Source organism: Theropithecus gelada, chromosome 9, assembly GCF_003255815.1.
Source record: "Theropithecus gelada isolate Dixy chromosome 9, Tgel_1.0, whole genome shotgun sequence".
NCBI lineage: Eukaryota > Metazoa > Chordata > Mammalia > Primates > Cercopithecidae > Theropithecus > Theropithecus gelada.
The window spans coordinates 89,199,509-89,212,887 of record NC_037677.1 but is presented as its reverse complement, the minus strand read 5'-3'; the positions used below and the strand labels follow the sequence as shown (position 1 = coordinate 89,212,887).

Genomic DNA, 13,379 nt, shown 5'->3' with positions numbered 1-13,379 from the left:
TAATTAAAAATCCTTTTTGGATAGATGCCAGGCTTGTCTAGTCAATGTGAGAGGGAAGGAAGCAGAAATCTATTTCAAAATATTTTAGGTTACTATAATTATAAATTGTATAATTTATTATTAAAGATATTCCATACATGATTTTATGAAATGCTGCAGTAGAGAAGAAGGTGCCAATTCTGTACTCATATCCTGCTTTGCATGGTAACTTATCTCACAGATGAGATTTGAGATTTGAGATTTCATTACATGATGTTTTACACCATGGGCTCTGGACCACCTGCCTCTGATGTGCCACATTTGTTCCTTGTCTGAAATGAGAAGAAGCTATACTGTGAGGTGAGAAGGGGCAAAGGAATCATCCAGGGCCAGGACAGGCCATGAGGAACAAGGAGCAGGGTAGAGGGAAAAACCTTAGGGGCAGAGTGTATGGCAGAGGAGTGTATGTTCCATTTTGGAACATCTTTAAACGGACTTTTACCTTTTCACTAAGTTTTAACTCAGAGTGGTCTTTTTAATTTAGTTTAATTTGGCCGGGTGCAGCGGCTCACACCTGTAATCCCAGACCTTTGGGAGGCAGAGGTGGGTGGATCACCTGAGGTCAGGAGTTCGAGACCAGCCTGACTAACATGGTGAAACCCTGTCTCTAATAAATACAAAAAAAAATTAGCTGGGCATGGTGGTGCATGCCTGTAATCCCAGGTACTTGGGAGGCGGAGGCAGGCAATTCACTTGAACCCGGGAGGCAGAGGTTGCGGTGAGCCAAGATTGTGCCATTGCACTCTAGCCTGGCCAAAAAGAGTGAAACTCTGTCGCAAATAATAATAATAATAATATAGTTTAATTTAATTTTTCAGACAGGATCTCACTCTGTCACTTAGGCTGGAGCGCAGTGACACAATCATAGGTCACTACAGCCTCAAACTCCTGGGTTCAACCAATACTGCTGTCTCAGCCTCCCAAATAGCTGGGACTACAGGTGCATGCCACAACATCTGACCAACTTTTTCTTGTTGTTATTTTTTTTTTTTTTTTTTTTTTGAGACGGAGTCTCGCTGTGCTCCCAGGCTGGAGTGCAGTGGCGTGATCTCGGCTCACTGCAAGCTCCGCCTCCCGGGTTCACGCCATTCTCCCACCTCAGCCTCCCAAGTAGCTGAGACTACAGGCGCCCGCCACCTCGCCCGGCTAGTTTTTTGTATTTCTTAATAGAGACGGGGTTTCACCGTGTTAGCCAGGATGGTCTCGATCTCCTGACCTCGTGATCCACTCGCCTCGGCCTCCCAAAGTGCTGGGATTACAGGCTTGAGCCACCGCGCCCGGCCTCTTGTTGTTATTTTTTGTAGAGCCAGGATCTCTCTATTTTGCCCAGACTGGTCTCAAACTTCTGGCCTCAAGCAATCCTATAGGCTATCTTTTTTTTTTTTTTTCCATTGGTTATTGGAGTACAGGTGGTATTCGGTTACATAAGTAAGTTATTTAGTGGTGATTGTGAGATTTTGGTCCACCCACCACTCAAGCGGTATACACTGCACCCTATTCATAGTCTTTCATCCCTCACCCCTCTTCCACCTTTCCCTCAAAGTCCCCAAAGTCCAGTGTATCATTCTTATGCCTTTGCGTCCTCATAGCTTAGCTCCCACATATCAGCAAGAACATATGATGTTTGGTTTTCCATTCCTGAGTTACCTCACTTAGAATAATAGTCTTCACTCTCATCCAGGTTGCTGCAAATTCCTTTTTATGGCTGAGTAGTATTCACATATATATATATATATATATATATATATATATATATATATATATATATCACAGTTTCTTTATCCACTTGTTGATTGATGGACATTTGGGTTGGTTCCACAATTTTGCAATTGTGAATTGTGCTGTTATAAACGTGCGTGTGCAAGTATCTTTTTCGTATAATGACTTATTTTCCTCTGGATAGATACCCAGCAGTGGAATTGCTGGATCAAGCGGTAGTTCTACTTTTAGTTATTTAAGGAATCTCCACACTGTTTTCTATAGTGGCTGTAATAGTTTACATTCCCACCAGCAGGGTAGAAGTGTTCCCTGATCACTGCATTCACGTCAATATCTACTGTTTTTTATTTTTTGATTATGGCCATTCTTGCAGAAGTAAGGTAGTATCACATTGTGGTTTTGATTTGCATTTCCCCGACCATTAGTGATGTTGAACATTTTTTCATAAGTTTGTTGGCCATTGTATATCTTCTTTTGAGAATTGTCTATTCATGTCCTTAGCCCACTTCTTGATGGGATTGTGTCTTTTTCTTACTGATTTGTTTGAGTTTGTTGTAGATTCTGGATATTAGTCCTTTGTCAGATGTATAGATTGTAAAGATCTTCTCCCACTCTGTGGGTTGTCTGTTTATTCTGCTGACTGTTCCTTTTGCTGTGCAAAAGCTCTTTATTTTAATTAAGTCTCAGCTATTTACCTTTGTTTTTATTGTATTTGCTTTTGGGTTCTTGGTCATGAAATCCTTGCCTAAGTCAATGTCTGGAAGGGTTTTTCCAATGTTAACTTCTAAATTCTAATAGTTTCAGGTGTTAGATTAAAGTCCTTAACCATCTTGAGTTGATTTTTGTATAAGGTGAGTGATAAGGATCCAGTTTCATCCTCCTACATGTGGCTAGCCAATTATCCCAACACCATTTGTTGAAAAGGGTGTCCTTTCCCCCACTTTATGTTTTTGTTTGCTTTATCGAAGATCAGTTGGCTGTAAGTATTTGGGTTTATTTCTGAGTTCTCTATTCTGTTCCATTGGTCTATGTGCCTACTTTTATACCAGTACAATGCTGTTTTGGTGACTATGGCCTTACAGTTTGAAATCAGGTAGTGTGATACCTCCAGATTTGTTCTTTTTGCTTAGTCTTGCTTTGGCTATGTGAGCTCTTTTTTTGTTCCATATGAATTTTATAATTGTTTTTTCTAAATCTGTGAAGAATGATGGTGGTATTTTGATGGGGACTGGATTGAATTTGTAGATTGCTCTTGACAGTATGGTCATTTTCACAATATTGATTCTACCCATCCATGAGCATGAGATGTGTTTCCATTTATTTGTGTCATCTATGATTTCTTTCAGCAGTGTTTTATAGTTTTCTTCGTAGAGGTCTTTCGTCTCCTTTTTTGCAGCTATTGTAAAAGGGGTTGAGTTCTCTTTTTTTTTTTTTTTTTCTTCTTCTTTTTTTTTTTTTGATATGGAGTCCTGCTCTGTCACCCAGGCTGGAGTGCAGTGGCATTGATCTCAGCTCACTGCAACCTCTACCTCCCGGGTTCAAGCAATTCTCCTGCCTCAGCCTCCTGAGTAGCTGGGATTACAGGTGCCTGCCACCACGCCTGGCTAATTTTTTGTATTTTAGTAGAAATGGGGTTTCACCGTGTTGCCCAGTCTGGTGTTGAACTCCTGAGCTCAGGCAATCCACCTGCCTTGGCCTCCCAAAGTGCTAGGACTATGGGGGTGAGCCACCATACCTGGCCAGGGGTTGAGTTCTTGATTTGATTCTCCCCTTAGTTGCTGTTGGTATATAGAAGAGCTACTGATTTGTGTACATTAATGTTGTATCCAGAAACTTTGCTGAATGCTTTTATCAGTTCTAAGCTTTCTGGAGGAGTTTTTAGGGTTTTCAAGGTAAATGATCATATCGCCAGCAAACAGTGACAGTTTGCCTTCCTCTTTACCGATTTGGATGCCCTTTATTTCTTTCTCTTGTCTGATTGTTCTGGCTAGGACTTCCAATACTATGTCAAAGAGAAATGGTGAGAGAGGGCATTCTTGTCTTGTTCCAGTTCTCAGAGGGAATGCTTTCAACTTTTCCCCAGTCAGTATTATGTTGGCTGTGGGTTTCTCATATGTGACTTTTATTACATTGAGCTATGTCCCTTGTTTGCCGATTTTGCTGAGAGTTTTAATCATACAGTGATGCTGGATTTTGTCTAATGCCTTTTCTATATCTATTGAGATGATCTTGCTGCTTGTTATTGGTCGGTTGAGGGTATCTAATTCTTCCTGATTTAAGCTAGGAGGGTTGTATTTTCCGGGAATTTATCCATCTCTTCTAGGCTTTCTAGTTTATGTGCATGAAGGTGTTCACAGTAGCCTTGAATGATCTTTTGTATTTTAGTGGTGTCAGTTGTAATATCTCCTGTTTCGTTTCTTAATGAGATTATTTGGATTTTCTCTCTTTTTTTCTTGGTTAATCTTGCTAATGGTCTATCCATTTTATTTATCTTTTCAAAGAACCAGCTTTTTGTTTCATTTATCTTTCATATTTTTTTTGTTTCAGTTTTATTTAGCTCTGCTCTGATCTTGGTCCTTTTTTCTTGGACCTTGGACCTTCTTGATTTCTTCTGCTGGGTTTGGTTTGTTCTTGTTTCTCTAGTTCCTTGAGATGTCACCTTAGAATGTCAGTTTGTGCTCTTTCAGTCTTTTTGATGTAGGCATTTAGGGCTATGAACTTTCCTCTTAGCACCACCTTTGCCGTATCCCAGAGGTTTTGATAGGTTGTGTCATTATTGTTCAGTCTGAAGAACTTTTTAATTTCCATCTTGATGTCGTTTTTGATCCAATGATCATTTAGGAGCAGGTTATTTAATTTCCATGTATTTGCAAAATTTTGAAGGTTCCGTTTGGAGTTGATTTCCAGTTTTATTCCACTGTGGTCTGAGAGAGTGCTTGACATAATTTCACTTTTCTTAAATTTATTGAGGCTCGTTTTGTGGCCTATCATGGAGAAAGTGCCATGTGCTGTTGAATAGAATGTATATTCTGCAGTTGTTGGTGTTCTGTATATATCTGTTAAGTCCATTCGTTCCATGGTATAGTTTAAATCCATTGTTTCTTTGTTGACTTTCTGTCTTGATGACCTGCCTAGTGCTATCAGTGGAATATTGAAGTCCCCCACTATTATTGTGTTGCTGTCTATCTCATTTCTTAGTTCTATTAGTAATTGTTTTATAAATTTGGGACCTCCAGTGTTGGGTGTACATATGTTTAGGATTGTGCTATTTTCCTGTTGGACAAGGCCTTTTACCATTATATAATGTCCCTCTTTGTTTCTTTTTTTTTTTTTTTTCCCCAAGCCAAACTGTATCCAGCTTTATTAAAGATACTTTCCATAAACAATCATGGTATTTCGGGCAGGACATGGGCACACAATTGTTAACAGTATACAACAACTTTCAAACTCCCTTCTTCAACGGACTACCAAAAATCAGAAAGCCACTATAAAACCCAATGAAGCCTTCATCTGATGCTCTGAACAGGGAAAGTTTAGAGTGAGGGTTAACATTTCACATTTAGCATGTTGTTTAACAACTTTTCACAAGCCGACCCTGACTTTCAGGAAGTGAAATGAAAATGGCAGAATTTATCTGGAGATCTACAATCTAGAAATGGAACCAATGCTGTTTTGACAGGTGCCCTCTCAGTGGCATCACTGGAAAGTCCACATTGCCTGACACACTGGTAACCAATGACTAGGGGTCAGGTCCCAACAGATATCTGGGCTTAAGGGAGTTAAGTCTATGCTGAAAGATGGAAAGGGAGAAGAGGACATAAAAACAAATTTGTTTTTCCATACCACAAGGCTTTTGTGCCAAGGTGGCCATGTGTGTCAAAGTCAGGGAATCCCTCCTCCTGGGAACCAAGAGGAAGCCTCTCAAAACTAGAAGCGAAGGTGTTTTCCCCACATCAATCCAGCTGTGGAGACATTCTATTAGTGACATATGCCCCTTCCCCCAAAAACAACAATGAAGTGTTCTGTGTGCTAACAACATAGCTTTAAAAAAAAAAAAAAAAAAAAAAGTAAAACAAAATTCTGCATTTTTATAAAACTTGATAAAAAATAGTATTTCAAACTGTACAGTCACCAGAAGTACACAGTTATCAAAAATGCACACACTTCACTTGGCATCTCCAGCACCTTCAGCTTTCTGTGCCTGCTCTGTTTGGCATCTCCGTTTTCTGCAGGGTTATTCCCCTCCTTGCCAGCATCAGCTTCCCTTTGGGTACCTTCTCTCCCTTCTTTGCAGGGGCCTTTTTAGGCTTGGGCTCTGGCTTTGGAGGAGATGGTTTAGCCGACAACCTTGCGGATCTTCTCTGTGGTTCGTCCTTCACCTTGGCTTTATCTCCTTTAGCATCCCCTTCAGCCTCTCTCTTGGGCATGGTGGCGACGGTGGCAGGACATAGGTGCTGGATGCGGGATGCAGCGCGCATGTGGCTTTGGTCGGTCCGGGGGTCGTTCTCACCTCTTCTTCTTCACACTGCTCCCCCTCTTTGTTTCTTTTAACTGCTGTTGCTTTAAAGTTTGTTTTCTCTGATATAAGAATAGCTACTCTTGCTCACTTTTGGTGTCCATTTGCATGAAATGCCTTTTTCCACCCCTTTACTTTAAGTTTATGTGAGTCCTTATGTGTTAAGTGAGTCTCCTGAAGGCAGCAGATAGTTGGTTGGTGAGTTCTTATCCATTCTGCAGTTATGTATCTTTTAAGTGGAGCATTTAGGCCGTTTGCATTCAATGACAGTATTGAGATGTGAGGTACCATTCTGTTCATCATGCTATTTGTTGCTTGTGTACCTTGGTTTTTCTGTTTTTGCTTTTTAAGTTATATTTTTCTTTTATAGGTTCTGTGTGATTTATGCTTTAAAGAGGCTATGTTTTGATGCATTTCCAGGATTTGTTTCAAGATTTAGAGCTCCTTTTAGCAGTTCTTACAGTGGTGGCTTGATAGTAGCGAATTCTCTCAGCATTTGTTTGTCTGAAAAAGACTATCTTTCCTTCATATATGATGCTTAGTTTCACTGGATACAAAAATCACATGATCATCCTATAGGCTATCTTTAAACACTGTGTTGGAGCCAGGCACAGTGGCTCACGCCTGTAATCTCAGCACTTTGAGAGGCCAAGTCAGGAGGATCGCTTGAGCACAGGAGTTTAAGACCAGCCTGGACAACATAGGGAGAACCTGGCTCTACAAAAAAATTTAAAATTAGCAGGGCATGGTGACTCACTCCTATAATACCAGCTACTTGGGAGGCTGAAGTGAGTAGATTGCTTGAGCCCAGAGGTCAAGGCTGCAGTGAGCCATGATCTCACCACTGTACTCCAGCCTGGGCAACAGAGCAAGACCCTGTGTCAAGTAAATAAATATCTCTTTGGGTAGACCCTGAAATGGTTTCTTTTTACAATATGCTCCTCTAATACCACCCCAAAGATGACTGTCACTCCCAGCATGTACCTGAATGTCTTTATTTCCCTTTGTAATGCCCTCTAGGATACCACTCATAACATCATGGGCTGTCTTGCGTCTTTGCATCCCAAGGGCCTAGCCCAGGGGAAATGTTAGATGTTCATTAAATATTTGTTGAATGCATGGATAGATGGATATAGAGAATCATTAATTTAACACACAGTGTTCAAAGTACAGACCTTCCTTATGATGGTTAGAGAAGTATTGATCATTGTCACTAATTTAATCATATTGGTTTCTCCCAGGAAGGATTAAAGAGGAATTTTGGAGCATGGGGCACTAGCAGAGAAGAGACAATGAGGCAGGCCTGCGTCAGGACATCAGTGAGCAGCCAGGAAGAAAGCTGAAGGATAGGGTGAGGGGGTGAAGAGTCGCAGGTAATTTTCCAAACTGGGAGCACATTATTCTTCTTGCCAAAGGCTTTCACTCTCCTGAGATTTAATTTAAAAATTTAAAACAACAACAACAACAAAAAAACCCAACTATTTTCTTTCTGTTTCTCCCTGAAAAGCCAAGGTGTCCTCTAACCAAAAAAAAAGGAAAAAAACCAAAACAAAAAAAAACCTTGCAAAGACTTAATTTGAGAATCTCAGGGGAAATGGTATAGCTCGAAGAGAGGCATCAGCAATGGCCCCAGGCTATACAATTTGAACAATGTATTTATTTATTTTTATTTTTATTTTTTTGAGGTAGAATCTCACTCTTTCGCCCAGGCTGGAGTGCAGTGGTGCAATCTCAGCTCACTGCAACCCCCACCTCCCGGGTTCAAGTGATTCTCCTGCCTCAGCCTCCTGAGAAGCTGGGATTACAGGCTTCTGCCACCACACCAGGCTAATTTTTGTATTTTTAGTTAGCGATGGGCTTTCACCATGTTGTCCAAGCTGGTCTTGAACTCCTGACCTCAAGTAATCCTCCCGCCTCTGCCTCCCAAAGTGCTGGGATTACAGGCGTGAGCCACCCATCTGGCTGAACAAACGTATTTAATTTCTCAATCTCTGACGGACTTCCCATTCTCCTTTCTAACAATGATGCTATTTTCACCATCAAAAAGAGGCTGTCTTGTCCATTGTTGTTCTAAAAATAGCAACAGTAAATTAGAACTAGCTTACATGTCCATCAATGGGGAAATGGTTAAATAAACTACAGACTACTATGGAACAGTTTAAAAGAATGAGGGTGATACATCTACCAACAGGAAGAGTTTTCAAAGTCATATTGTTAAATGAGAAAAGCGAATTGAAAGAAATTATACTATGTCATCAAAAAAAAATTTTTTTGAAACAGGGTCTCATTCTATCACCCAGTTAGAGTGCAGTGGTAAGGTCACAGCTCACTGCAACCTTGAGCTCCTGGGCTCAAATGATCCTCCTGACTCAGCCTCTCGAGTGGCTGGGACTACAGGTACATGCCGTGACACTCAGCTCACTAAGCTTTTTTTTAAAAACACACACATAGGCTGGGCATGGTGGCTCATGCCTGTAATCCCAACACTTTGGGAGGCCGAGACAGGAGGATCACCTGAGGTCAGGAGTTCGAGACCAGCATGGCCAACATGATGAAACCCTGTCTCTACTAAAAATACAAAAATTAGCCAGTCATGGTGGTCGGCACCTATAATCCCAACTACTCAGGAGGCTGAAGCAGGAAAACTGCTTGAACCCAGGAGGTGGAGGTTGCCATGAGCCGAGATTGTGCCACATCACTCCAGCCTGGGCAACAAGAGCGAAACTCCATCTCAAAAAAAAAAAAAATTAAAAAAAATTAAATGAAATAAAACACACACATCAAAGACATGCTTTACATATATGTAAAATCATACAAAATAGATCCAGAAACACCACACTGCTAACCGTGGCCACTTCTGGAGAGAGAATTAGGACCAGAGGCAAAGGGGTAAAAGGTAACTTTTGCTTTAGCTGTATTGAGAACAACGACAAAAACCCCTCAAATTATGGCCTTTTCTCTGGGAAAACAAAAAGGGAGACACTCACCATTTATCAATTCACATTCTGGTGGATCTCTCATACTGTTGGCTGATGGGGTCATCACCTCCAAGGGTAGAACCAGTGCCTTTGTACTTTACATAATCTGTGTCTCTGTTGTCCAATATGATTGCCACATGTGGTTACTGAGCATTTGAAGTGTGGTTAGGCTGAATTGAGATAGACTATAAGTCTAAAAATATATGCCATAATTCAAAGATTTAACATGGAAAAAAGTAAACTACCTCATTAATAATTTTGTATCACATGTTATTACATGATGTTATTGATTATTTGTTGACATGGCATATTCAATAGAATATACTATTAAAATTAATGTTACTTGTTTCTTTTACTTTTTAAAATGTGGCTGCTAGAAGAGTTTAAATTACATAGGTATAGGTGGCTCAGGCTCACATTACATATTTACTGGACAGCGCCAGTCTAGGTGATAAAAATTTTATACATGCTGATTACCTAAATAATTGTATAAATTACTGTATTTATATCGTAAACAAATTTTTCCACCTAAGAAAAGTTAGATGTGTGCTTCCACAACTTTGAATCCATTTTGGCTGGTTTACATCCAAAAAGTACACTGATATCTCCAGGACCTTAAACTGAGCTTCTGTTTCCCCATCTGTAATATTACCCACCTTGTAGTATGTTATAGTGATGTTTACAAGGGATCATTTACTCAAGGTCCTTAGTCTACAACTGTCTAAATGTGAAGTCCTCTTTGGGCTGGAAGCCTAAAGCATATTATGGTTTTACCCCTCCCTGTCTTTCAATGGCCCTGCAAAAGCCCAATAAATGTTAGTGTCCTCCTCCTTCCTCTATTCAGTTGTAAGAAAAGCATTCATTCACCTATCAATTGTTCCACGTGGGGTTTTTTTGTTTTATTTTGTTTTTTGAGACAGAGTCTCACTCTGTTGCCCAGGCTGGAGTACAGTGGCACCATCTTGGCTCACTGTAGCCTCCACCTCCTGGGTTCAAGCGATTCTCATGCCTCAGCCTCCCAAATAGTTGGGATTACAGGCACATACCACCATGACCGGTTTTTCGTTTGTTTGTTTGTTTGCTTGCTTGTTTTGTATTTTTAGTAGAGAGGGGGTTTCACCATGTTGGCCAGGCTGGTCTGGAACTCCTGATCTCAGGTGACCCACCTGCCTCGGCCTCCCAAGGTGCTGGGATTACAGGCGTCAGCCACTGCACCCGGCCCCACCTGGATTTTTTTAAATGACTTTTTCCAAGTTAACTCCACTTAATATATTATCTCTTTCTGTTTTTTGTTTGTTTGTTTGTTTGTTTCCTTCTTTTGGATTTGTTCATCATATTCTTCTAAAATTAACACTTTATTCTCGAAGCTCCTTGTTCTCTAAGAAACCACCACCAGGTACCCACCTCCTCCCCACTGCCCCCCCACTGTGTCCCCTGCAAATACAGACTTCCTAGAAAACCATTTCCTACAGCCTCAGTGATTTGGACATAGCTGTTTGTTTGAAGCAACCATTTCCTTACATGCTCTAATTTCACTTTCAAGTTATATGTCCTTGGTTATTTGGTTCTCTAATTACAGATCCCCTTTTCTAGAAAGGAAGTAAAAATCATTTTACTGTATGTTGTAGCACTGAAATCTGTTTCCCAATCTTTTATTATAAAAGAAATTGAACTTACACTGTTTAAGATCTATTAAATTTCCTGCAGGCAAATTATTCTTCAATTTTTAAAAAAGCAATTGAGCCAGTTGTTTTTTCTCTCTCTAAAGAAAAAAAAATGTTTCGCTCTAGGTCTTGGTTGATATTTCTAACAAGGGGTCTTACTAGACAAAAGGGATAACAACAACTGACATGTATGCGTGCTTATTATAAATTAAACACTGTACATGTACTTGATATTTAATATTTCCAACAATGATTCCTGAACCCTGCCTAGGGAGAAATCGCCAGGTACGTTCATTACCCTGTCTTCTGTGTGTCCTTTTTTTTGTTGTGTGATCGGAAAACCTCAGGTCCCAGGCTTCCCAATACTGGTTTTGAATATTCACACCCGAAGTCACTAATCTTTCTTGTTAACACCTTGTAGTTTGGCCCTTGATTAATTAAATCAGTGATTAGCACTTCTACAATAAGTGTTAATCTCTCTTTTGAAATATCTCAAAGCCCAACCCTTTACTGAGGCTTTCTGCCCCAGTCAGCGTATACTGGAAAGGATTTCCCTATTGTGAGCAATATCTACAAGGCATTTCCCCTGCACACCACCAGTTTGGGAAAGGCCTGCTTCAAAGTCTTGCTGCGAAATTAAAGTACAGAATTATAGGCCCAGGTTTGCACCTACTGCATGCGGTAGACTCCAGCTGAGTACAGCTAGTGATCTTGTTAAAAGCAGGGGCCAGGCTGGGTGCGGCGGTTCATGCCTGTAATCCCAGCACTTTGGGAGGCCAAGGTGGGCAGATCGCTTGAGGTTAAGAGTTCAAGACCAGCCTGGCCAACATGGTGAAACTCTGTCTCTACAAAAATGCAAAAATTACCCGGGCATGGTGGCCCACAACGATAGTCCCAGTTACTCAAGAGGCTGAGGTGGGAGGAACACTTGAGCCCAGGAAGTCAAGACTGCAGTTAGCCGAGATCATGCCACTGCACTCCGGCCTGGGTAACCAGAGCGAGACTCTGTCTCAAAAAAAAGAAAAAACAAAAAAACTCTATTTTTTTGTTTTTTAAAGCAGGGGCCAGATTCTTTTGCAAAGCTGGAGGCCTTAATCAATAAGAAATAAAAATGATTTAAAAAAAAAAAAAAAAAAGAAAAAGAAAAAGAAGAAGAAGAAGAAAAGGAGCCAGATTCTTCAACACCGGGAGACCAAAACCAATAAACCTCCAGAGGGCACCCCCAGCAGTTCAGTCTGGGACGAGGGGACTCAAGGCCGGACAGAGCCGAGCTAGGCGCTGTTCTTGGGTTTCCAGTCACCCAGATGCTCAGTTGCTCAAGTGTGACAACTAGGGCCTTCTCAGAAGCAGCGGGTACAGCCTTAAATGCTTCAGCTGGCAGGTGTGAAGGCCTCCAGCTCTCCGAGAGTCATTTTCTTCCTGACAATGGGTGTCTACGAACTAACGAATAAAATTTGAGATGGACCCTGCAATCGTCCTTCCCGTTTCACAAGGGAGGATATGGGTTTGCCTTGACCACTGTCTAGGTTCACACTCCCCAAGTGGCAAGCCCTGAGAAGCCACTCCACATGAAGAAAGACAAACACAACCAGTTAACTTCTCCTCTTGCATTTGAAAGAGAACAGCTTTGATCTTGGTTTCATGGTAGGTGGTCAGCTTTCATTGATTTCAACTTTTTTTTTTTTTAAAGTTTCCTGTAAAGGAAAATTTCTCCATCCTCCCTGCTACTTCCAGAACACTGGGGGATTTCTCCCAACATAAAAGAATGTTGGAGTCTTATGATTTCTAAGGGATCATGGCAACCAATTTGAATATTTTTCTCTATAGCACAACAGTCGTGTCACACATGTCACAATCTTACCTTTAGAATATGTTTTCATTGTTCCCACTCATCAACTCTTTGACATAGGTACAGAAAATATCTTCACCCTATTTTGCAGATCAGAAAGTAGAGGCCCAAAAAGATCCTGTGTCTGACTTAAACCACAGAGCCATGTTACTGAGTGGGATTGAGATTTAAACTCAGATCCCTCCAACTTCCATGGCCAAGGCCGTAACTACCATGCTCTTAGCCACCATAATCAGGAGCCCTGATTGGGCTTCTTCTCAATCAGTGGGATCAAAACTTGGTGTGAGCTAATTCTTAGCAGCAGAGTAAGGACTAGAAAACAATTGGCAGGCATCGCAGCTGCACTAGGCCAAAGAGAGTATGTATTGTCCACAGCCAAGCCAAGGGAATGGAGGAGCCCCAGAACCAGGCATGGTGGTGGCAGTCAGTTGTACAAAGACCCATGGAACTGGGGCCAAAAGAAGTGAGAACTCCAAAGGAAGAGTCAAGGGCAGCCATGAGTGAACACGTGCTTTCATTACACTTCCCTTTCATACTTTCCTAGACCAGATGAACCTGGACCAACGAATGGTTCTTGAGCTTTATAGTAAGATCTCTGACGAAGGGTTGGGGGT

At 41.1% G+C, this 13,379-nt stretch overlaps 1 pseudogene across 1 annotated transcript; it reads right to left on the bottom strand.

The window, feature by feature from the left end:
* Window positions 1-5,261: 5,261 nt before the first annotated feature.
* LOC112631879 lies at window positions 5,262-6,185 on the bottom strand (annotated as a pseudogene). The gene has a single exon (XR_003121217.1). The product of XR_003121217.1 is annotated as a non-histone chromosomal protein HMG-17 pseudogene (transcript).
* Between the last annotated feature and the right edge of the window lie 7,194 nt (window positions 6,186-13,379).